We start from the raw sequence: 25406 nt of genomic DNA on the forward strand, positions 1-25406 counted from the left end.
TTTGACTGGGCTCTGCCTTGCCATTGCACTATATAGACCCTGGGTAAAAAAATGCAGAGAAAGCTGCTGTCTGGGGAAAACATGCTTCTGGCCCTGGGGATTGGCAGCATGATCCAGGCGGGAAAGCACGAGCATCGCTGGGATGAAGGCTGCCAGCCGAGCGGGGCCGGCCGGGACCAGCCCTTTCGGTTGTGTTAGACAAATAAACACAGAGCCCGGGGCTGGCGGGGGCTCGTGGGCAGTGAGCAGTGGTGGTTTAACAGGTCACCCGGCCCCCGCGGCTGCCATCTGCTACTGGAACCTGCGGGTCCCTCGGGGCTGGCGGGAGGCTGCGTGTGGGGGTCCCTGAGGGGATGAGGATGGCAGGACAGGGATGAGGAGAGGAGGCGGAGGGAAAGCTGCTCCTAGAAGCTCTGGGAGCAGGGCTGGTGTGAGTCCATGAGCTAGAGAAGGCATATTCTGGCAGAATAATAATGAAAATAAACCCAACTAGACTTATTTTTAGCCCTGCTGATGATGCTGGGACTATTTAGAATCTGGCTGACACTATGGTCTGGGGCTCTTTGACAAGCCCCAGTTATCTTGTGTTTTGTCCTTCGATCGTAAAACTTGGTGGGAGAGAGAGAATAATTTCTGTGCATTGGTCAAGGACCCCATGCCTAGGATGCCTGAGCACTTTGGTGTGGCTAATAATAAATACAAATAATGATTCACCAAGAATTTACTATGTCTGATACAAACAATCCAGCTGTTCAAATAGGGAGAAGGAAATCTGCAGGGCTGACTTTGGTCAATCTAAGAGCGAGACGGATGCAGAATCGGGCAGGTAACTCATCAGACAACAAGGCAGATGTTTGAAGTCTTTTCCAAATATGCATGGACAATGTCAATGCAAAAGAAAAAAACCCAACCCTTTATGGAAATGAAATGAGGGTCAAAGAAGAAAAGTCAATAGGGTCTTGTTCTGGGCACACTGATGGGCAACTCATTAAACCACATGTGGTCCCATGGGTGGACGGGGTAAGAGTGATGCTGCTCTTCTCACAGGACAGATCCAGACCCCTGGAATTTGTCCCAGCTTTGCTGTGCGGGATCAGGAAGGACTGATATTCAACATGATGCACAGCAGAACAGTAGCTCTTACATTCCAGTCTGCACAGCAAAGAAACTTTTAGGGAAACTAACACAAACCATTTTTCCAATGGCTTTAAACCCTCCCTGCAAGAAGGTTTGACAGGGCAGACACATGCAGACCCATAAATTAGCTGTAATAGCTAAAGCCCCATTGTGCAGGCAATGGCTCGCAGCACACAACAGCTACTCCTGGTTAACAATGCGAGGAAAGTCACTCCGCACATTTTTTATCCTTTGACACAAAGTGCAGCTGCAGGAATACCTCAAGCAGGATTTTAATAAAAGGCAATCATGTTCTCGTGGCTCTGCACATTTGAAAATGAACCCGTGGAGATAAAAGGCCCAGGCTCACAGTGATAAATATGTCAAGATAATTAAAATTATGTCTTTCTTCTAACACAAAGGGCAAGATCCTCATCTGATGCAAACTGTTGCAGCTCCGTACGGTCAGTGGAGTCACTCTTGCTCACCCCACTGGAGACAGCCCATGGAATTGGCAGCAATGAAATGGGATCCAGCAACCAGGCTCTGCGAAGGCAGCATGGTCAGAGAGGTCGCTACTTGGTTGTGCGTGCCAAATTCTCATCTTTCCCCATCCAAAATAAATCCAGGATTTTTCTATGTGTGTGCAAATGTCACTTAGGAGCTAAGCTGAAGGCAGACAAGCTGCCTGTGTGATAGGGGAACCAGCTTTCAGGGCTGCAGGCAATGCAGAAGGGATTGAATGCTAAACCAAAGACCCAAATGAATTTTCAAAGTGGGAATGATGCCAAATTTGTCTGAGAGGCTGTTGCAGGGAGCAGGGACAGCAGGAGAGCAGGGTCATTTGCACACTTGGAAAGGGCTGGGAGCAGCCTTCACTGGGATGAGAAACACCAAAAGTCCACAAGACAGTCTGGGCCACGTTCCCAAAGGACTTTCAGGCAGGGAGAAGTGCTGGAAAATGGCAGCCTGAAGGAAAAGGTCTGGAGGAGCCTGAGGCAGCAGGAGGGGAGCACAAGCAGGCAGGATTGCCCTGCAGAGGAGGAGCGGGAGCGAGCGCAGGGCTGGTGTCAGGGCTTGTCGGCGCAGAGGAGCCAAGCAAAGCTGCTATTGTGGAATAAAATATGCTGGAATGTGGACACGCCTATTCCAGAATAAAGCTGCTTTTTCCTAATTTAACTTAATCCACTATTTGTTTTTATTATTTTTATCATTATCACATGCAGCTAATTTGGAAAAGCTGTTCCAATTAATTTCCCTGCATAGACAAGCAGTTACACGCTGGAAAGCCTTTGTCTGTTCGGTGGCAGCCTGACCAGCAGCTTCTATTCATTTCAAAACCAGCTCCTTTTTTCTCCCCTCTGAACATTTTTTCTACTTTGTCTCATCAGACTGTGAGGGGAACAGGAGTGGGAATTTTTCCTGGGAGCATGGATCCTGGTAGCTCTGTTTATGGGATGGAGAGCAGCAAAGAAAAAGTGTTATTTAAAGGGAAGGAAAACAGGGACCTCAGGAGAACAAGAGTCCAGGGCAACGGTTAAGGTGACAAGGGGTTTGGTGTGAGGCAGTGCTTGCCATCTCTCTCTTTGGATTATTTAAGCCTCAGGTGATGCACAGCCTCAGACCTCTGCAGTGGAGCAGGAGGCTGGGGTGCACTGGGTTGTCCACATTGGAAAGACCCTCAGCTTGGATCAGAGCCAGAATGACAGCTGTGGTGGCACCAAGACTACAGCCAAGATTGAGAACCCCCTTGGATGCATCCACAGCGCTGGACAGAGGGAACATCCCGTGCCGGGGTGGCTGCGGTCACTGCGCAGCTCCCGGCGAGGCAGAGCCAGCTCTCACAGAGCCCAGATGTTGCAGAGGAAGCTGCTGAGGAATGATCCATCCTTTCCTTTGGCTTGGAGATGAAAGCAGTTTGCAGGAGCTCGGGGCTATGAGCGAGTAACTGATTAACCAGCGCTGCAGCCACCCGGCTCTGCAGATGCTGTGAGAGCGGCTGTACTGTTTTTGCACAGCTCCTTCAATGGTCCCCCTCAGGCTTTTGGCCAGAGCGAGCTGAAACTGGGGGAACCTGCACACAGGGAAAAGTCAAGAGACAAACCTCTGTGTCCAAGCTGATTTTCTCCCTCTCATCCTGCAGTCTGTCTTTTTTTCCTGCTCTTTTCCTAGTCGTCCACCCTTTTGCTCTGGGACTCGGCCGTCTCCTCACTCCATCCCGTGTGGTCTCGTTCTTGGGCACTTCAGAGACTTGGCTCATCCTCTTGCCAACTGGAAAATGTTGGGAGGCCACAGCTACACATTCATCTCCAAAAGCAACCTGAAAATGGTCCAGTCCATTGTCCTCTGTGGTCTTGGCAATGGAAACAGTGGCAGCAGAAAGAGCCAAGAATATCCATTGCTTGTGTGTCAGGGAGCTCATGAGATAGAGACCTTGAGGGAGAAGAATACAAGCTAAAAACTCAAAGTCTCCTACCAGATGTTGAGTGCACCTAAAGAGATGGCAGTGGCTGGTGCTGGAAGGAAGGACAGACAAATTTTATGTCTTCTAGGCAATTCCTACCTTGTTTAAGGAGTCTCTTTCCCTCCCAAGGCTTGACCTTGAGAGACACCAGAAATACCTTAAAATCTCAGTGCAGGACTGTTGTGAGCTAGTTCATCATGCAGCCAGGTTATCATTTAGTACAGTACCTCTCTTCCCTTCTCTTCCTTATACCTTTGAGAAGCTTGTGTTCAAGGAAAGCTCATGAGTGAATTCCCCATGCCCAGCCTCTGATGAGTCAAAAAAAGAAGTCTTCTGCCCTAACAACATGTTTGGTCCCTCTCACCCAGTGCTTGCTGGAGTTGTATCTTTCTACCTCCCTGCTAATAAAGCCTGGCACTTCGTAGGGGCAAGCCCACAAGAAAACAACAAACAGCTTCAGTAAAAGGGTTGTGCTGCCAGCCCCCCTCTCTCCTCCCACGAGTGTTTGTACAGTCCTGATTTCCGCACAGAGATTCTGATCTGCAAGTTGTATTTGCGACCATAAAGCAGAGATTAGCTCTTATCTCTGGCAGGCAGCAGTATCAAGCACCAGCCCTCGCTCCGGAGTGTTGGCAGCTGAGGACCAAGCCCAGAATCCAAAGATGAACTCGTTGGAAGAGGAAGAGGTAAACAACATGGGGAAAAACCAGTTGTGGGAGGTGAATGTGGAGGATGGGATGATGCCAACCTGCCCTGGGTTGCAGCGGAGCCCTGAGCACCAGCACAGGGCGAGAGGCAGGGAAGGAAGCGGTGATTAGACACCAGCATCTGCAATCAAGAGGCAGGAAGCGTGATCGCCGGGAAATGCTCGCGATAAGCTGCTGAGTGCCCTGTGGAGGAGGCACCCAGCCCATCCGTGTCCCCGGCGCAGTGCCCAAACTGTGCTCCTCACCACTGAGCCATCAGCAATGTTTCCCCTGATTTCCAGTGGCCACTAATGGCCAGAAGGCTCTTACAGAAATCTCCATAGGTTTGCAGGAGCGGTGTCCCAGCAGGAGAGTGTTCCCAGCATCAGTCCTGCCCTTTCCCTGGCAGTGGGGTATTGTTGTACCTGGATGGAGGAGCTGTACAGAAAGCCAAAAAACCCAGGGCTGGTTTGGAGCCTTAGTCACAGCAAGATGAACACATCTCTGTTTACACTGGGGTTTGACTTGATTCAGCAGTGGTGTGTATGGGATCAGGCTTGGGTCATCAGATGGGTGTAGGAGAGAAAGAGTATGAGAGAGAGAAAGAGAGGAGGGGGAGAGGGATAAAGAAAGAGAAAGCAAGCAAACCAAGGGAAAAGAGAAAGAAAAAGGAGGGAAAATTAAAAGGGAGGGGAGAAGAAGAGAGGATAAAAAGAAAAGAAAAAAGAAAGAACAACAAAAAGAAGAGAAGGAGAAGAGAAGGAGAGGAGAGGAAGGAGAAGGAGAAGGAGAAGGAGAAGGAGAAGGAGAAGGAGAAGAGAGAAAAACAGAAGAAAAGAAAAGAAAAGAAAAGAAAAGAAAAGAAAAGAAAAGAAAAGAAAAGAAAAGAAAAGAAAAGAAAAGAAAAGAAAAGAAAAGAAAAGAAAAGAAAAGAAAAGAAAAGAAAGAAAAAGGGAGAGAGAACCCCTTTTGAAAGCCTTAAACCTGCCTCTTCATCTCCCTAATCTGTATTTCCCCCTCAAAGCCTCTTTCTGTACATGATGAAAGCAGATTTCTCCTCTTTATTTTCGTTTTCTGTGTCCTTTAGGAAGGCATTTGCTCGAGACTAATTGAATTTTCTGCCCATGGAGAGAAAGACATGACACAGAGTGAGTTAAAGTCCGACACCAGGACAGGGCGCAGGAGCCGTGTTAACTGGTGTGGGGGACAGCCCCTCACTTAACAAAAGTGTTTAATTCTGTCCCCTCTTGTTAAGAAGGGGCGGAAGGAGGGGATATTTATTCTGTTCTTTTCTCAAGGTTTTTCCTTTCGGGTCACAAAGTGCCCCCCACGCTCCCAGCCCCCCTCCTCTCCCCGCTTTTGTGGCAGCAGCAGCTGGTGGGTTGCAAAGGGGACAGGCTTTGTCTTTTGACACACTTGAACATTTCTGCACAGAGCTGGGGAAACCTTTCCCTTCCCCACCTCTCGCCTTTCCGGGAGAGGAGAAGGGAGCGAGGGGCAAGCGGCAGAGTTACAGCCGAGGGGATAAAATGGCACAAAGGGCTGTGGATCTGCGGTGGACAAGGGATAGGGGCTGAGCTGTGTGGGGTTGTGGTGAGCAGATGGTGATGGGTGCTGGGGAGGGGTGGGATGGCCCCAAATGCCAGGGAGGCTTGTGTCGAGCAACAGGCTGAAGGGAGGGGGGAAGAAAGCAGTGCAAGAGGCAGCAATCCCATAAAGGAGAGTGCAGGGGCTACCTCTTCCCAAATCCAACAAAGAAAACTCTTCTTTCCCTTTGTAACCTCCCAGGGATGGGCCTCAGTTAACCTCCTGGCCGTGACACACTGAGGATTCGCTTGGTTTGTGCTACAAGTCCATAAAAAGAGCTCCTTTTTCTGCATGTAGCACCCTCGAATCTTCCATGAAGGATGTGCAAGCCCTTTGGTCCCTCCACATGTCCTTAATGGGCAGGCCATTGGGGCTGAGCTCCAGGAATGAGTGCAATCCATCTGTATTTGACACCAGAACCACTGCTAGACATGAGGAACACCATGAGATCAGACTGCTCATGGACATGAGCAGGAAGCTGGGGTTTGACCACTGAGCTGAGCCCACAGTGGTCAGCGTAACCTGCCTGCACTCACCCTGTACCGTGTGGGTTTGTGACCTGTGAATGGCTCGAATGCCTTCTCTGTCCTGGACAAAGTGAAAAGTAGACAGCTAAAAAACAGCTTAAAGCAGAAAACTAAAAACCAACTCTCACATCAGCTCATAGCTTGAAGGCTCCACTGTCTTCTCCATGACCAAGCACCTCATATGAGAGCCCCAGACCTTACCTTAGGAAAAGACCACATCTCTGTTCTGCAGACTAAGCCCTCACAGCCTCATTGCTGTTACTGGGTGTTTACCTACAACTGATACCCAACAGCCTGCACTGGGAGAAGGTCCGCCCTTCTCAGGTTGAAGATGGGAGCACATATGGACACTAAAGGATAAGCTTCCCAAATTGCAGCCAATGGCCTGTTGAAGTCATCCAGCACCCCGTTATACTGGGGCAAGCTGGCAGCTTTGGTGGGTGGACACTGGTGTAAAACCAGTATGAGGCGAGTGAGAACAGAGATGTGGGTTTTAACCTTTGTGCAGCACCAGACACTTGGACGAAGTTTTGGGAAATGCCTGCTTCCGCAGGAGCTTTCAGGAGAGTCCTTAGGAGTGGAAAATAAATAGATACATTCATTATCCAAATTGTCTTATTTTTGTGGTGCCTCTTGAGTAAACCCACTTCTGAGGCTGTCCTAATTGCTTTGCAATAGAGCAGAGATAAATATTTATCAAACAGCTGCATCAGGAAACCACAGTTCAGAGAACCAGTATCAGGCGATGTGTCTCGGGACGGATGAGTCTGAGTGGTTTTAGCTTGCTGACCTGTCAAGCTTCCTCCTTCGCACGAGGCAGAGCTTCACCCAAGCCCAGACCCACGTGGCACCACACCACTCACATGCCATCATTTTGGAGCTGGTCACACAAAGCCTTTGGAGGACTCTTCTTCATGCTGGCGTCCCCCATTGCCCTGTCCTATTGACCCGGTGTTTTCTGACACCTTTTCTTCCTCTGACTTCATGGCCTTTTCTTGCTTTCTATTAAAAATGCCAGAGATGCAGCCCATATTCCTCTGGGAGCCCCAGTGCTAAAAGAGGCCCTCACACAAATATTTAGCCACACTATTATTAGCACAGAAACATTCAACCAGATGGCAATGTTTCTAGGTCTTGCTGTGCAAAACTGGTTCTTCAGAATAAAACAGGCTGGGATAGAGATCTGGGATCACCCATCACTCCCCGAGATCCCAGACTGCTGCATCAAGGCAGCAGGACACAAGGGACAAGGGCTTTTCTAGCATCTTGCACACGTGGGACCTCGCCTCAGCAAGTGGAGTTTCATCTAAAAAGAGAGGAAGTTATGCTGGCAATCAAATTATGAGGTTCGATATGTCAGACAAGGGGGTGTGTATGTGTCTCCTGTTACTTTGGGTGTACCTGATCCTCCAGCAGGATTTTGGATTGACTGCAATCCACCGTATGCTGTCCATAGCAGAAACCCTTCTGTTAAAGTTAATATTTGCCTTAAGCAACCTCAATAGCAAAGAAGAATTTCCTCCGCTGCATAGTTATGCCTATCCTCTACAAAAGTATCCTCCCAGAAGCACCCTCTCGAGCTAGAAATGCCCAAGGAGATGATTTTAATGCCGAGCACGAGCCAGCTGAAGTGCCGGTCTAAACTTCAGATGGATGACGTTCCTGTTTAATTAGGAGCGGGTGTTTTTTTGACTCATGCAAAGGGCATGCTATTTTTATAATGAGCTGATTTCAGATCACAGCCTCCTTATGTTAGGCTCTGCACATACATCTAATGAAAGCCAGGTCCTGCCTGGAAGCCAGTGCAACGGGCTGTTGGGAAGAGCGCTCAAAAGCATCTCACCCAGGGGCTTTGTAAGGTTGCCCGCCAGGGTCTATTTTTTCCATCCTCACTCATGTCGGAGAAGTTAAATATTTACTGTAGCTATTAAATATTTATGCTAAGCTGCTCCTCCCGCAGGGAGGCATCCTATCGCCAGCTCCAGGAGGTCTACAGCCAACTCGCTCACGTGCCTGTGCTCAGCTCAGTTCTGCTCCAGAGCACAAACATGCTGGGACTTCATGTGGCTGCCATGCCCCGTAGGGAGGGGAAGGCTCTGGTTTTGGCACCCATAACACAATTAGGTGATGGACTTGATGGTTCCTCAGGTGTCTTCCTTAAAGATCAAGTCCTTTAGGAAGGTGTGGGTTGCTTTTTGCCGTCCTTCCCTCCATGGTTTGTGATGCTAATTCAACCCTAGTGTGCTGGAACCTGTGTGAGAACATACAGCCTGACCCAGCTCCAGCTCCCTCCATCCTCCCAGCAGGTCACCACCACGGCTGGCAGAGCAGCAGGTTTTGAGGCAGCAAGTCCCTCAGCCATAGCACCCAAGGGGACACACAGACAACACAGTAAGAGCAGAAAACCCATTGGCAATGCCAAACATTGCTGCTCTGTGAAGCACAAGACAAATGGGAGAAGCGCCATCCCCAGGGGAGCTGGCAGCAGCCCCAGGACAAGCTCTCACTCCCACCTGGGCTGAGCGGGTTAACACTGCTGTACCTCCCATCATGAAAGGGGCCAGAGGAAAAAGGCTCCACCATTTCCCTGTCCGCCAGGAAAACAAGCTGGCTGTTTTCTCCAGTGGCAGAAGGCTGTTTATTCTGGACCAGATTCAACAGCACATCATCCCTCCCTACTCCGATCCCCGGCCTGTGGGGAGGCTGAAGGGCACAACCTGCCTGGGGGGAGCTGGGTGCTCTTCCCGCCTGGCGTGACCCCCCTGGGCGCCGCTCTGCCCTTCCTGTCCCCGTCCCTTTCCTTTCCTCCCAGTCCCACTCCGCGCGGGGCTGGGGACGCCCTTTCCTGCCTGGCACCCGGCTGGCCCGACGGCAGAGACGTGCCATGACACTGCTCTCCCCTTCTTGCTCTCCGCCAAAACCCCACCATGTTATCACCCTCCCCGTCATGTTATCCACCCAAAAAGCACGCCTGGGAAAGAAAGAAGAAAGGAAAACGAATGGAAGAAAGAGACCAGCCTTTGGCTCAAGCATGCTGAAGGGAGCGACAGCTCACGCGGGTTTGGCTCACTTTCTCGCCAGCTCTTTTCCCAGCAGAGCGATAAGAGACGGGGCGAGCACAATTGTGAGCAGAGCAGGTCCCAGCGGCTCGGCTGGCTCTGGGCCGGGATGGCCGAGGGACACTGAGTGCTCCACAGGGACATATTTCCAAAATAAAGTCATTCTGGTGTTCCTCCAGCACCGTCAGCTACTTGACAGCCTGCTGCAAAGCATCGCTGCCACCCCCACAGCCAAAATAAAGCTGTGAGAAGCCCTGACCCGGCAGAGGCACATTGGAGTGCTCCCCAGGCAGCCCCCTCCTCCAGCCATGTCAGTTTTCAGTGCAAAGAGCAGAACATGGACTCAGCTGGACGCACCCACGGCCCCCACAGCCTCCTCAATGCTCAAGCATTGTCCAATGCCCCATCTCCCCTCTCTCCCGTCCTCTCCATCTCCCATTTCTCCCCTCAGAATTGCTGCTTTCCTCTCTGGCTATGTCCACACATGCAAGATGTGACATGGATGCGGTCTGTGCACCAGCCTTGTTTACTCACTGCAAAATGAGCTCAGCTCAGCCTGGGCACGGGATGGATGTTTTGTGCCCAAAATACATCAGGCTTTGTAGAAGCTCAGAGGTCAGTTTTGAACCTGTTCTTCAGCTCACAGTGCTACACCGTATACCCAGCTGGAGGAAGGGGTCTGTGGGCTTCGGTCACTGGGGGAAGTAGGACACTTCTGAGCACACAAGCCATGGGTGTGAGATACTAGTTGTTCTGGGAGAGGGCTCCAGAGGAACTTGATACTTGAAAATTAAGGCTGGGAGAGGTTTGAAGACACCCTGGGAGTTAGAGCCATGAAACCCAGCCTGCAGAGCCTTCAAAGTCCCCCTTGTTCACCTCAACCTGTCCAACACGGCCCCTGTTCCAGCCCCCCAGCCAGGTGCCAAAGCCCATCTCCACTACTCAGTAGCACCACAGCCAGCCCCCACCATCTCTACACACAAGGATGAAGAGCAAGCTCTCCCATGGGGCACCACTCATTTAGCACTAGCACATGCTGCCCTAGAGGTCTGGAAGAGAGTAGGATCCTGAGGCCATCATCCAACCCAATGCAACGGTGTCATACAAGGGTCCCTGGAAGATGACAGCCCCGGCCCTGAAATCTTTGTGAAGCAACCTCTGAAATCAGGAGGCCCTGCAGAGTTTGCCCACCTCAGTCTGCAGCACGTTCTGGAAATGCCACAGCACGTAGCCAGCACGCTCAGCTTCCCAGCCCTTCCTTTTAGTCACCTTTTCCTTACTACAATAAATTAAAAATCAAATTAGTATTAGGGCACTGATGGCTGTCCTCATTATCCTCTGGTCAGCATTAAATTAGCAACCTCAACAATGTCCTGATAGAGCCACTAGTAGGGCTGACATAAGCAGTAATAATAAAAGGAAATCAATTCTTCATGGCAGCCTGTGGGGCTTGGGGTGTCCTGGCAGGTGATGCACAGTCAGGTATTCAGGGCTGTCCCACCAAAGAACCCATGGCCTCCACACCAGCAATCCTCAGCACCCTGTAAAGGAACTCATCAGGCTGGGGGCCAGCAACTGGGTGGGTCTGGGAGTCTGTGCCACCCCCATGGTGCAAATGGAACGGAGAAGAGATCCCAGTTCCCATTAGAGGAGGTTGGGACTAAGCAAAGCTAATGGTGTCCTTACAGCAAGCGCTCTTCTCCACAACAGGAACGTCTGCAGGACACCCTCTGCCTGGAAACCTCGTCATCATGGCCCATCCCCAGCTGATGTGAGCGGGAGTTGGCTTGAATGCATCAGTGAAGGTCTCAGTGACGTTTTGCTCAGATCCTCTTGCCGGAAGGGGATGTGAAGGGGGTAACCCACCCCTCCTCTCTCATCTTCCTGGAAAACAGGCAGAAAAGGAAAAGTTGCAGCAGTCAGAGATAGTATCGTCTCAGCTCAGGGTGTGGATGGAGCAGCCCTTGGAGCAGACACCATCAGGAAGGTTTGGGCCACCCCTGCTCCCTGGAGAGAGGTGCACAGAGAAGTGGGACACACACCCCTTGGGAGGGGTTCCTGTTTTGAGGGAAGAAGAAAAGGACACGGACGTGGCAGTCAGGGATGTACTGTTGGCCCTGCTAATAGAAACCCTCTGTATAAACAGAGAGAAGATCCAACAGAGATCAGAGATGGTTTTTCTTTCAAGAAAATTAAACATTTAAAACATTTGAGAACACACGCCCTCACCCCCTGGACAGTAATTAACTTCTTCCTGTGCAGGGTATGAAGCACTTTCCAAAAACAGAATTAGATGGATTATTTTTCAAAGGAAATGTTGTTGAAAGGATCTTCTGTTATGTCCTAAAGTGGGAAAACAGCCACGGTGACCAGGGAAGAGCTTGCTCCATGCATGTGCCACATTGCGCCTGCCCAAGGAGATGGGGACACTGCATGCTGCAGATTTGGAGGCCACGTGGTGGCTAAGGAGCAGTCACTTGGTGGAAAAAAGCCTTGGTTTGGTCATTGTATCATCCTAAAAATCAGTGCAAGGTAAACTAGACACCAACAGAAAAAACCATAAAGATCCCAAACTCAACCTGTATAGGATGTCTTGCATTTCCCCAACAGTCCATGACAGGGGAAATTTTGCCATGAGAGAGAGGATGTAAATTCAGATACAGATGCAAATACATGTAGTGTTCAAGTGGATTCACATCCCACGTTCCCATCTGAGCCCCTCTTCCTGTGAACTTCAGATGAGCTCAGTCCTTGTGAATCTCTGTCCTCAGAGCAGTAGCATGAAAAGAGGCAGCTGGTATGTGTGTTAAACAAGCACAGTGTGAATGACACCCCAGCAATAAAAGGACTCCACTGCTGGCCAAGGTGTTCGGTGGGAACAAAATAACTTCCCAGGCTGATCCCACCACACTCCCCAATCCTGCAGAGAGGTGGGGAGCAGCACGGGGAGGCAGGACCGGATAGAAACATATAAGAGCTGGTTTGGAGAGACAATTGTGCTTTGTAGTGAAGTCTGAGGTTTGGATGTTTGTTTTCAGTGCTGTATTGGAAGGGAAATAAAACCCAACATTTTTTGCAACACAGGCTTGTGGGGAAACAGCCGTTCTCTGGTTGAAAAGGTCAGGTTTGCTTTCCATATCTCCCTCGCATCAAAAATGTCCTGCAATCCCTGGAGCTCGGCAGAAAATTTCCTCTTGCAAAGTTAAGTGAGGGCAGGCCTGTGGGGAGAATGATTTCTTTTCCTAGACCAGCTCAAGCCAGCTGAGAGAAATAGGTCTGGGCTGGAGAACCCAAGTGCTCTTTTAGATCTGGGGTAAAGAGTCAGGAAATAACAGGAGCCTGAACATTCACCAGCACAGGGCAGCAGGAGCATGGCTGGAGATGGATGAAAGCCGGGGACAGTGACATATTTGGCATGGGAGATGATACACTTGGGGTGGTTCTTCTGGCCCTGCCACTGCCATTTCTCTTTGTCCCTTTTACTATTTATAAACCTAAAATCGCCCCAAAGTTAATCCCCTTTGGGTATCTCTCTGACTTCATGCTAGTCTTCCCTTGGCTGAGATTTAGCTTTTAGCATCTTCAGTCTCGTAAGGATCCCTCTGTGTCACCATCGTGAGGAGTTTTGGCACCACTAACCAGTATCTCCCTTATAACGAGACAACCACTGCCGAGGCTGGGAGGACAGCAAATGCATACAAAGAAAAAATAATTCAAAGAGACAAGACAAAGCAGTCAGTTGGATGGGGACCAGTACATCTGGGGAAACATCTTTGTTTTAGAGGGGTAAGAGAGCAAGAGGAAGAAAGAGAGAGAAGAAAAAAGCATCCGGAGTAGGATTGTTCCCTGTCTGCAGGTGTGTGTGCAGGGAAGGCAGGGCAGCAATGTACTTTTTTTGACATTAAAAGCATTGCAGGCCAGTCACCTTTGGCTGTTCACACTGTGCTCCGTCCCAGGGTGTTGTGTTCCCGTGCCCGCAGGCAGCAAGCTCCATTCTTTTCTCTTTTCCCCACCATCTGCTGTCGCAAATTCCCCCGAGCGTCTCCCGCCTCGGAGTAGAGTTTCAACCTGCAGTAGAAAACAAGAGGGGGAGAAACCCAAGCCCAACCTGTGGCGGTGTGGAGAGGGACAGGAGCCAGCTTGTTCCTGGCCCCCATCACAGCATTGTCTGGCCTCTGTTGTTGGGTGTTTTGGAGCACCCCTGGGTGCTGCTCATCCAAGGCTGGGGCAGGGAGAGGATGGGGAATGCAGGGCCATGCAGGCATTTGGATCCTCTTCCCTTGTATGGCTGGGGCCATGGGCAGCACAGTCCTTGCTAACCCCACTGTTTCAAATTACAAAGCTGACACAATCCCACCGAGCCACCTCTGATTCCAGGAAAGAGCCAGCGGCTCCTTTGAAATCTAGACTGGAGTGTCTCCAGCAGGCAGTGCTTAAAACAACAGCTGGTGTCCCTCCCCATGGGACACAGCATCGTGGCCCCCAGTACCATGGAGGGGACCATGAGCTTTGGGGTAAGGGAAAAGTGCATTCAGATCTGGAGTGGGGCTCTCACAGCACCCACCCAGAGCAATAAGCACCCTCCTACATCATGCCTGGCTGTCACCCATCTCTCTTAAGTCCCCAGAGAAGACCCTGGGTCCTGGCCAGTGATCCACAAGGCTGCTTTCTTGCACTCCCATGCAGCCTGGTCCTTTTTGCATGGCTCATACCAACCTGTTGTCTCCTGAGAGAGAGCAATCATGGGCAAAGGTCTGGGATAGTTACACTTACGCCAAGCTTATTGCCCCAAATCAGGCTTAAATCCTTTTATGCCTGCCAATTCCTCCAGCACACTCTTCTGTGTCTCAGGCCACCTATTCCTGACCTTGAGATCCTCTGTGGTGGCAGGAGCTGGGACAGTGGATGGGGTGGACACCATGGGCTGCAATCCTACCGGCTGATCCAATTCTTCACATGTTAATTCCCTCTCAGATGATCAAGAAGGAGAGCACAGGGCCATCACCAGGACAAACTTGTTCATGCTCGGTCACATTCCTGCCTTCAAAAGGGCCTCGGGTGCCCAGGCCTGGGTGGACAATGGCCCCAGAAGATCACATTACTCAAGGCTTTTGTGGCCTTAACAGCCGTGACAGCACAGCAAAAAGCTATTAGTGTGCATGGCTGTGTATGTGAGTGTTGGGGAGACATCATCCTCTCCAGCTCAGCCTGGCATTAGTACCCCTAGCAGATTAATAACATTCAATGCTTTGAAGAAGAGAAAAAAAGAGATGGGACACTAATTGGGGAGATCAGCAGGAGCAAGACCAGCACGTACTGACCCCTAGAAGCACCAGCCAACACTTGGGTCTCCCCTCCCATCAAGGTAGCTGCATGGGGAGCTCAGCCTGTTCCTGGAACCACAGCCCAGGACAGACCCTGGTAGGTGAAACCTTCTTCAGGATGTCCCACCAGCTGGGACAGGGTGACGGTGACCAGCAGTTGGAGCTCAGCGCACACTCGGATCAGCATCCCCTGCTCCTCCAGGGATGCTGAACTCCCACAACATTCCCAGTTCGTGCCAGGTGCCAAATTCAGACCTCAGCCCCACAGCCTTAAGCCCTGGCACGCTCGTGCCTCGTTGCTGTGAGGAGCCTGAACAAACGTGGGCTGTTTGCAGAGCGGCAGCAGGAATGCTGGCCCCGAGCCCGGCACGCTGCAGGGCCAGCAGCTCCCGTCCCCTCCCTGCCGCCAGCCCGCTCCCTCCAGCCCCACAGGAAGGAAAAAGGCTTTGTGGGGGCTAGCAGGCGAAGAGGAGAGGATTTGTCAGTGTGAACAGGCCAGCTGCTATGTTTAAGGAGCACTGACAAACCCAACTTGGGAATGTGTTAGCTGCCATGTAGGATGTACCTACCCACACCAACAGGGGTACAGCAGCAGCCCCATCCCTAAAAACCTGTTATGCATCCTTCAAGCTGTACCAGTTTCTTCACCAGTGTCGGCCCTTCTGCTTCATCAGCACCCCACCAAGCTGCCACCTTACCCCAATGTCCAGTCAGGCTCTGAAACAGGTGTAAAATGGCAGTTTCCCAGGGTTTCAGACTGAGACTAGAAAGCACTCCCAGCCCCAGCTTGAGAGCCATCAGCAGGGTGCTCTGCCTGCTGCCTTTTATAGTCATCCTAATTAGAAACATGCAACCACCAATTACCTGCCCTTGACACCTGCACAAGAGAGAGACCTTTCCCCCAGCCCAACCCTGGGGTAGACCATCAACCACCACCCTGCAAACACTTTTGATGGGGAAAGGCTCTCTCCCCTTCTCCAAACATCTGGCCAAGGGGCCTTTTATTTTCATTCATCATCCTCGCCATGACTGCTGCTTTAAAAGTTGTTAATATTTATTCTGGGCTTCCCAACAGCCCTTTGCAAAGGGCTGGCACCAGAAAACCAAGCTGATGACCTCCTAAGCTAAAAAGCACATGTTTCTACATCAGGCACTCAAGGGCCAGGTTCCCAAGCCACAACAACAGCAGATCTAAGTCTCCGGGTCACAGGCAGTCAATGAAGCATCCTTCACTGGAGCTTAAGCTGCTCCAGCCCCTCATCCTGCCTGCCCCGCAGCATCCGGACCTTGTCAGCCCGTTCTCTCTTCCCAAAGAGGTATGAAAGCTCCTAGGACCAATTTACCTCATCTGTGCATCAGGGAAAGTGTTTAAAGCTTGGAGGTGTATCAGGGCCACTGCAAGCAAGCAAGCAAAATAAACAAGCACAGGATCTCTTGGCAAACTGGCAGCTGCAAGAAGAGGAGCTGGTATCTCCTGGTGCCACGGATGGGTGGGTTTGTTGGGCTCTGGGTATCTTTGCTGTCGTTTGCTCTGAGATGGTACAGTCACAGCTGCAGCCTCTGTGCCAGAGGCAGAAACACACCTGAAACCTGTGCATCAGCTGTTACACTTCCTAACCCATTTTGCTCTGAACCTGTTGTCCTACTCTCCACCCAGTGGGCAACCAGCTTTGCCACCCCCTCGGCTGAGAAGTGCCTCCAGGGTAGTTTGGATTGGGGCTGCCTTCACTGTTCCTGCCCTCCCCATTTGTCCAGGCATTCCCTGTGGCCCATGCAGGGTTTCCCAAGTGTCTGTGGAGATGCTCTGCATCTGAGGGGCATTTAGAACCAAAGCATCTTCCGCAAACATTGCTTGCTGCACTATTGGCACCAAAATCCCAGTGGAAACCTTTGCCCCCCCATCCCACTGGGCCTCAGTTCCCCATTTGCGCACCAAGACGACTGTTTCTAGAGACATGGGGAGAACATTTGTGGACATCTTCCTCCCTTTCTTGATGCCCTGGTGCTTTCCTTTTACCTGACTTCCTCTCGTGTTCCCTGTTTGGATATAACTGTGTGCATCTTTTCCCCACTCAGCTGATGAAAGAGCCTCATGGTCCTCCCCTGCCACCACCTTCCAATGCTTCAACACAGTGAGCCCCTGTTTTTCAAAGATAGGAATTAAAATTGACTGGCAATGCTTTCAGGCTCATCTAATGACTTCCAGAGCCTTAATTAAATTTAATTACCATCCCCTTCTTATCTTAATCATCCCGCCTGTGTTTATAAACAAAACACTGACTCCCAGCCCCACAGGCTGCAACCTGAGCGCAGCACCTCCCATCTGCACAACTCATTACATTCCTTGCTCGGCCCATCTGCCAGATGTCCGCAAGGAAGCCCGTGCAAGCCGCGACTGGAAAGCCGGAGCAGAAAAGGCATTAACTGCTCGGCTTTCATCCGTCAGCCCAGATTTTCCCGGAACACCCTCTTTGCTCCGTGCTCAGGGTGAAGTATTTGGTCGGGGATGTTCAGCCCAGTCCCTGCTCTCCTGTTGGCAGTGGTGGGTCCTGCCGATGCCAGCTCTGCCCCAGTGCATTGGTCAGGATGTTTAGGCCAAGCAGACGGCCTGACTGATTTTGGGGAAAACTTGGATGCTGTGAGCAGCCAGAGTGGTGTCTGCAAACTTCTGCCCCGTAAATATGCAGGGAGGAACATGCAATGAGCCATCCCGGGTAGAGAGAGGCTCCTAGGGAAGCCCCACTCCTGCCAGTGAGCAAGGTACTGTGGATGGAGCTCACATGGTGGCTCTGCAACCCCCAAATGAGCCCAGAAATGGGGAAAAAGTCCCTGCTCATGCAAACCTGCTGGTGCTGGGGGTCCCTCTCACCCCCTTTGGAGCATCTTCTTCCTGCAGTGCAGATGTGGGGTGAGAGATGGCACGGCTGCTTCCATCCCTATCCTGTGGATTTCAAGGTCCTGTTTTCGAGGTTCTTCCTGTTGCTCCTAGAGGATGTCCATCTTTCCAAAATCTGTCTCTTCCTCTCTAAGTAATCCTGATTGTAAGGCAGTCTATTCCCTAACACCAGTCCTGATTATCTTCCAGCTGAAGAGAGAGCTGGAAGTCTTCCAGTAGAGCTGCAATTTGGTTTCTCTCATGACGTTGATTTTCGGTCCTTCAAGAGCCCAGATTCTTGCCAGTCTGGACAAACACCACTGAGATAACTCCACTGTTATAAAAGGTGAGGTGAGCTCCTGCTAACTGAAGAGACTCTTGTAAACACCAGAACAAGGGACTTGGCTCAATGCAGGTGTAAAAACAAACTTTGGCTTTGACTTCAAAAGCCCCAGAGTTTAAAAAGCAGTTATGATGCAACCTCCTTTGTATGCAAGTGGGGATGGTAACAATGGTTTCTGCAGGAGAGCGGGATGTGCTGGCTGGCCCAGAGGGGGCATTTGCAGAAGGCTTTGCAAGGTCTGAATAATCAGCCCCTTCTTACAGAGAAAGCAACAGCAACTTGGGCCTGCTTTGTTTTCCTGACATGCTGATCTCCGCAAACCTCGTGTGTCCCATCTCACAGCACATCCTGGGCCACAGAAGTTGCTAATTCCTTTTCATGGTGCCAGGTCCAAAGCAGTCACACACCCCAGGGACCTGGGGATGCCAACAACACAGCCAGCATCAGACGGTGTCACTCCTGTCCCCTGCTATTTAAACAGCAGACAGGGAAATGTCCTGGTATCTGCCACCTCAGAAACAGAAAATGTGTTGCTGGAAATGGACACCTGTGAGGTCTGGTATATTTGGCTGAATAAAAGCAAGGTGAAATTTAAAAATGGGTATTATCTTGAATTAGCTGGACGGATAAATCAGGAAGACCAGGCTCCCTGGCAGCACTTTTAAGGTGTTTGTACAACCCCTCTCTGCAGCTCAGATTGCAGCACTGATTTCAGGAAAGATTGATTCGGGTCCCTGGGGAGAAAGCCATTCCTGAGAACTGGAGCCTCAGCATTGCCCCGTGTCCCTGGACAGACGTCACCATCTCCATGAGCAGGGCAGGTTGAACCAACAGCTGGTGGAAGAGAGCAGCATGGCAAGGGCTCCTGTGGCAACCCGGGAGCAGACATATGGGATCATTAACAGCTTAGAAGAGACCACATACAACCATCTTCATGTCCAACATCGTGTTCCCCAGGCATCTGCTGGCGTGAATGAGAAAATGCTCTAGTGTGGCCACTGTGTTGTCCTCTGTGCCAGAGCAGGGAGCTGGGACAGAGCGTTTGTAGCAAGCTGTTCCCCTTGCACTGGTTGCTGGCAGGAAGGACACAGGTTTTTCCTATTATAGCTTAGTCATGGGACTAATAAAGCCTCTTTAATCATTGTTCGTCACTTGTACGCACACACGCACACAAAGATATGCTCAGAGCTGAAGTGCAGAGCAAGCCAGCACCTGGCAAAGTCATTATTGGACACTTTAATTTATTTCTAATCTGATGCTTAAAAAAAACCCCCAAACAGTGAAATCCAAACTGTCTCCAAGAGAAGAATTCAGCGCACGTGGGAGGAAAGGCTGTGATGGAGGTGTGCAGAGTGGAGAAGGAAACTGAGGCAGGAGAGGGTGCAAATCACTCCATAAGCAAGTGCGGTGGCCTGGCGGGGTGCAGCAGAGATGCCTCGCTGTGCTGGGGGGCTCCTGGGACATGTTATGGGGCCAAGGTGTGGATGGGGCACAGGGGACACCATGTCGCTGTGTGCTGCTTCTTCTTGCAGGGAATGGAAAGAAATATCTCAAAGAAATCAAATCCTCTGGTACAAAATACAGCCACTTCAGAAGTTCTCTGACATGGCTCTGGGCTGGACTCAAAACTGCCTGAGCTTTGTTTAAAACCTTTGTCCAAACTTTAAAGTCTAGTGGAAAACAGAGCTGCTTAGATACCCTCTCCCCCCATCCAGAGGCAGGGTCCCCATCTCTCTGTTTCAGATATCCTGTCAATAAGGCTGGCTGCAATAAAAACTTATCAACCCATAAAACGCACCTTCCCGAGTGCGTATTCTCAGGGCAAGGCTGTGATAAGGGGTTCAAATACAGGAAACACAGAGAGAGCTCAACAGCAAAAGCTCTTCAGGCAGGTCCTACATAAAAGAAAGCCCATCTGTAGGGTAAATAAGGGATGGGGTGGACCATACTTACCCCTACAGTGGCGTCTGCAGGGATGGAGTAGGGGCAGGCTCTCTTCTGGTGCTGTTCCAGGCATGATGTCCCATGGGCAATACGCTTGGGTCCAGCATCTCCGTTTGAGCTCTTGATACCACACGGATTCGGTCCAGGGATGTCAGGGTGAGTTCAGCCGGTGGTGACAGTGGCTCCTGAGTGTGGGGCTGAACAAAGCAGGGAGGGTCACCCAAGGGAATCGCATATGACAGGGTCCAGTGAAACTTTATTTATTTATTTATTTATTTATTTATAATTTTTTTTTTTTTAAATTTACTGTGGAATAACACCTAAAGCTCAGTAAATGTTATTCAAATATTTGTGAAGTCCGGGCTGTTGGGTTCACATCTGACAGCAGCTTCCTTGTGTCCTTTCTCTGAGCTCGGAAAGATCAACCCATCTGAAAGGAAAATACTTCAGTGACATGTTTACTTTTTTCACAGCTTGTTTTCTCGCCTGGATGGGAAAGCCTGAGGCCATCAGCAGGGTTTAAATCCCGCCAGCCTGCTGCTGGCTGGCAGGTGGAGGCACCCGCTGCAGCATGCGAGAGTCCACCAACCTGTCTCCCAAATGAAGAAAATAAGGATTTAAAGGCAGCCAGTGCAGGGGGAACAGGGTGTCTCATTCTCCATTTCAATATTTCAGATGATCTGATTGTCCATTCCAGCCCAAAGCTGTGCCTTTTGGTCCCCATGCATTTAATGTTATCCTGCTTTTTTCCTGTTGACCCAGGAAACCTCTCCCATCTCAACCCTGACATTTAGGGATACCACGATCCATCAGCCAAAAATCTTCCATGTATAATGCTAAAACAAATAACACTCAATAAATAAAGTGAGCTTCCCCACCTTGTCTGAGTAGGCAACATTTCCAGTAGACAACATTTCCAGCCGCTGAATCATTTCTGGGGCTTTCTTTCCTGGATACTCCCAATGTGCCACCCTCCTCCTTGGCAAGGGGACACCGGAGCTGGGGACACTGCTCCTTGCTCTTATCTGGCTGCCACAGCAAATAAAACCTCCATCCTCGCCCCACCACATCCAAGGAGGGTGATTGCCCTCACGGCTGCTGCATTGCACTGAGGGCACAGTCAGAGTTACAAATCTGAGGGCCCTGGGAGTCTGGAGCAGCCCAAAGGACCACAAAAACATTTTTAAAGGTTGACCCACTAAAATAAGGCTAAAACTCATGCTTCAACCGTGGCTTTCACATGCTTTACTTCCCAAGACAGAGAGGTTGTCCCATCCTATAAATACCACCTTCTGTTTTTGTTCCTAGACTCTTTATGTGGTTGTGCTGAAAGAGGCAGTTTTGGCTCGCACCAAGATGAGTGATCTGGCTTATTCTGTAACAGCCATTTACGAATGTTATGAAGGGTTGTTATAAATATTATTTACAAATGTTTACAAGGGTTTGTTTGATTTCACTGAACAGGTAAAATTTGGGAGGTGGCTGCGTGACTGCAGCTCCCCAGGGCAGTTGCATATCCCAGCCCGTAACCAGCCCTCTTTGCCCTCCCATCAGCTGACCCCTGATGGTTTTGTATTGTCATTAGCATTTATCAATCTATCTAAGCAGCAGAATCCACTCCAGCCCCATTTGTATCATGGCTGATGCCAAGTCAAACCACACAACCAAGGCCGTTGCATTGAGAAGACCATCTTTATCAGCCCAAATCCAGCCTTGTAGAAATCAGGAATTTAGCAGAGATCTATTTTCATCATTTTCTGGAATTGGCATCAGTTGCACCCCTTCTTTAATTAACTACATTTTGCTTTGTGTAAAAGCCATCTCTGTATTTTGGCTATGATGGATGTCAAGCTGGCAGCTTCTGAAAAACCCGAAGGGCCTCATTGCCCTTTCTGAAATACTGGCTTCTTTCTAGAACTCCTCCCAGCCTGAGACATAGGAGCAGATTTAGGTTCTGGGAGACCAAAACGCCTGTGCTGCCCTTCACAGCACAGTGCCGTGTCTGCGCCTGAAGGTCATGGGCATCAATGAGGACTGCTGGGACCTTCTCCAGACATGGCCATGGGGAGCAGGACCCAGAGGCACATGGTGGTGTGGACAGGGTCTCATTGGGATTTTTCCAACTCTTTTTCTTTGTGAGTGGGGTGAGAATTTGAACTCAGCCCTTCCCAAGTGCTGCTCTCAAGCATTAATCCAACAGGGTGCCTCTGTTTCCATGACCCTATTTCCACCCTCGGCGTTACACTCCACTCCAGCTCCATGAGCTGTTCCAGATGTTTTGGAAACCGCCTTGCAGTTTGGTAAAAGCTCCAGAAAAAAAGCATTTCTCCCAGCAGCCATATCTAAAGGAGGAGAAGGAAAAGGAGAAGCAGAAGATGTGGGGAGCAGAGCCATGGTTGGATAACCTCTCCCCCAGGCTACAATCCACATCAAGTACAAAACAGGACTGATGAAGTGCAGGGGCAGATCAGAGCTACCCCAGATCACTCTTGGAGATGGAGGCTGAAACCCTGCAGCTCGTCCTCCTTCCCATCCGTGCGAGCTTTGCCCTTCACTGCATCAAACAGGCATCTCCCTCCATGCCTGCTCCCCAAACCTGAGGATTTGGAAACTCATCGTCAGCTATGGTGGGCCAGATGTATACAGTGGGGAAGACAGGTACAGCACATTCTGGAGTTGCAGCTCTGTCCTCAGGTCCTGAGCTGCTGCTCAGATGCAGATGGGGCTTCAATCCCACTTCCCAGGTATGCTTTACCAGCAGGAAAATTGCAGTCAAGGTGTGGATGGGACTGGGTTAAATCTTCCCAGGGCATGTGAGATCCCCCCACACCATGCTCTCACTTCCAATTTATATCCCATCCTTTTGCTGAAATTTTTCAAAACCACATGTTTCATTTATAAAGCATCTCTTCACCTGTCCGCTGAAATTCTCACATCTAGCTATATCCGTAACTATATAGAATAAAATCATATATAAATCCAGCCCCAGCAATAGAGAAGGTCTGAATTAGCAGCCTGGACTCAGCCTCCACCCAAGTCAGGAGACAGTGGACGTGGGACCTGCCTCCAGACTTTGTGGCTGGAGCCCATCTGCAACTACAAAAGCCAAAATGAAAATAAAGAAGAAACCAAATAACACGGCATCTCCTCGCCTTGACCACAGGCTCCCTGGGGCAGCGACTGTCTTCTTGTGTGTCTCAAGAAGAACAACTTTACTGTCTGCAAACACGAAGCTGGAGCTGGGTCAGGAAGAGGAGCAGACCTCCCAAGGGAGAGCTGGGCAGGAGGGTGAGCAGAAACAAACACAGCTATAGGGAAGGCTACTATTTCCCTTCTTCATCACCCAGCATCACCATGAGCCCCAAAATCTCCTAAAAGTATGGTGCCATTGGCTGCCACCTCCTTGGCTTTCTCTGTTGCAGCCCTGGGCCCTGGGATGTAACCACCAGGCAGCTACTCCTGGTAGCCAGCCCTGTACAGCGGCCAGGGAAGAAGAGGGAGGGGACCCAGGTGAAGGAGACATTAGACATTTGGGTAAAGGCACCTTTCAGCCCCTGAACAGGTCAGGGACTGAGGGGTCTGGTAGGGCATTTGGTTCTTTCCACGTGATAAAGGGGTACCATCGCCCTGGGATGAAGAAAATTTAGTAACTTGAACTTGCATCTCTCAGTTTGAGCTATCCTGGTCACATCAGAAAACAAATGCATCTGGTTCCCTAAATGGGAGGAGGTTTTTTGTCATCACCGTCATTTTTCTAGTTTCAGTCTTTGTCAGCAGCCCTTCCTCTTCCTCCCTGCTCCCCAAAATAGCAGAAAGCTGCATCCTCCTCCCCAGCTGCCTCTCATAGGTTGCTGCAACACCCGGCGCTTCTCCTCAGCCACCAGCCCTGTGTAGCAAAGGTCAGAGCCCACGTGGAAAGGACCAAGTCTCCAAGCTCAGGGGTTTGTTGGCTTGGTGACCCAAGGCAGATATGTACAGGGTCTTGATGGACGTGTGTCTGTCACATCTGGCCAGCCCTGAAGGGTGGCAGCTCCCTGGGCAGAGCTTCACGGGTTGGCTGCCTGCGGGGAAGGGGCTGTGTTGTCCCTGGGCTTAGTGCGTCTTCTTCCTGGGTAAATATTATTTGCACCTTGTGTGCTTAGGAAAGGTCACCCAGGGCTGGGCTGGACAGCAGCTGGAAGAAGCTGCAAGGTTTGTGACACTGTCTCATAATTTTCTCCTCTTCTGAGTATTTCTCCCTCCTTTGGTGCCAGTTGTGATCTGACCCCAACCTGGACCTTCTCTACTAGTCAGCATATAGGACAGCTATTTTCAGGGTTTATATGGATTTCCAACACGGGTATGGGAAGGTTCATATGATTCCAGCATCTAACTGTGACTTCTTATGTTAATAACCCTGAAAAGGAAGGCTACACAAATCCTGATGTCCCTAACCCTAGCCACCCTTGTGAAAACTGCTGAGAGCCATCAGGGTGCCAGTGCATGGGATGCACCTGCATCTGCAGCTCCCTGAACCTCAGAACATTCCTCAAACCTCACAGGTTGTCTCCCTCCTTCCTCACAGCTCCAGGCTTCCCTCTCCTCCACATCTTCTCCAAGCCCACCTGTGGGCACACGACTGCAGCTCCAACCCACACATTGGTCCCCAGGAGAGGAATCCAGGCTTTGATACGCAGATCGTGGCCAGCCTGTGCCTTGCTCAGGCCTGTTGCCATGTGGTCTCCCTGGCCAAGCAGCTGGCATGAAGCTTGCAGAGCAGAGCATCCACAAGACATGGTCGTGCTGTTACTTGTGCGCATAGCAGAGCACAGCACCAAGCTGCAGCCCCTCTACTGATGTGCCTTCTCCTCCTCCCCTTGTGTTTTGGGGCAGTAAATCATTTGACACAGAGAATCAGAACTGCTCAGACCAAGGAAAACTCGCCCTTGGAGGCTAACCTCACCTGGTTAACCTCTGGGAAACTCTTCTGAATTGGCAAGAGTTAGCAATGAGGTGATGCAGAGCATAAGGGCCTTCAGTAATGCTGACGTTGTTCCCCAGAAACCAGGAATTCAACGTAAAACTGCGCAAGGAGAGTTCACATGTATCTCTCCTCTCCCTGAGGATCTGTCATTGCTTCAGCTCTGAGCCAGAGACCACCATGGGAGGACACACAGTACACCCACATGCTGACTGAGGAGCACGGCGAGGCCCAGTGCCAGCTCTCCTCCTTCACCATTAATCACAAGGAAGAGGGAGACAGATGTCTCCCCAGGGAGTTTGGAAGGTATCACCGAGGAGCAGGACAAATCAGGTCCTTGCATATACAACAGAGTGATTATTTACGGATGATCAAATATTGGCTCAGGCAATAAACAACAGCCTGTGCCAGGTCATGGGTTTACCTTGTACCTACACCTCGCAGCACGGAGCAGGGATAGTGGGTGAGGACCAGCACCAGCAGTGCCCAAATCCAGCACCCCTTTCCAGCTGGAGACACTG

General features: G+C 50.5%; 1 long non-coding RNA gene across 4 annotated transcripts; it reads right to left on the bottom strand.

The window, feature by feature from the left end:
• Positions 1-1393: 1393 nt before the first annotated feature.
• On the bottom strand, positions 1394-25218 carry LOC110360202 (uncharacterized). 4 transcript variants are annotated; one of them, XR_010466399.1, is made up of 4 exons: positions 20804-25218; positions 19935-20122; positions 13365-13507; positions 1394-11323 (listed from the first exon to the last, which is right to left on the bottom strand). It is a non-coding gene; the product is annotated as an uncharacterized LOC110360202 (long non-coding RNA). The 4 variants fall into 4 exon arrangements; XR_010466400.1 differs by lacking the exons at positions 19935-20122; positions 20804-25218 and adding an exon at positions 17607-19549; XR_010466401.1 differs by lacking the exons at positions 19935-20122; positions 20804-25218 and adding an exon at positions 15333-17593.
• Positions 25219-25406: the final 188 nt, after the last annotated feature.

This window comes from Columba livia, chromosome 15, assembly GCF_036013475.1.
Source record: "Columba livia isolate bColLiv1 breed racing homer chromosome 15, bColLiv1.pat.W.v2, whole genome shotgun sequence".
In the NCBI taxonomy this organism is placed as follows: Eukaryota; Metazoa; Chordata; class Aves; order Columbiformes; family Columbidae; genus Columba; species Columba livia.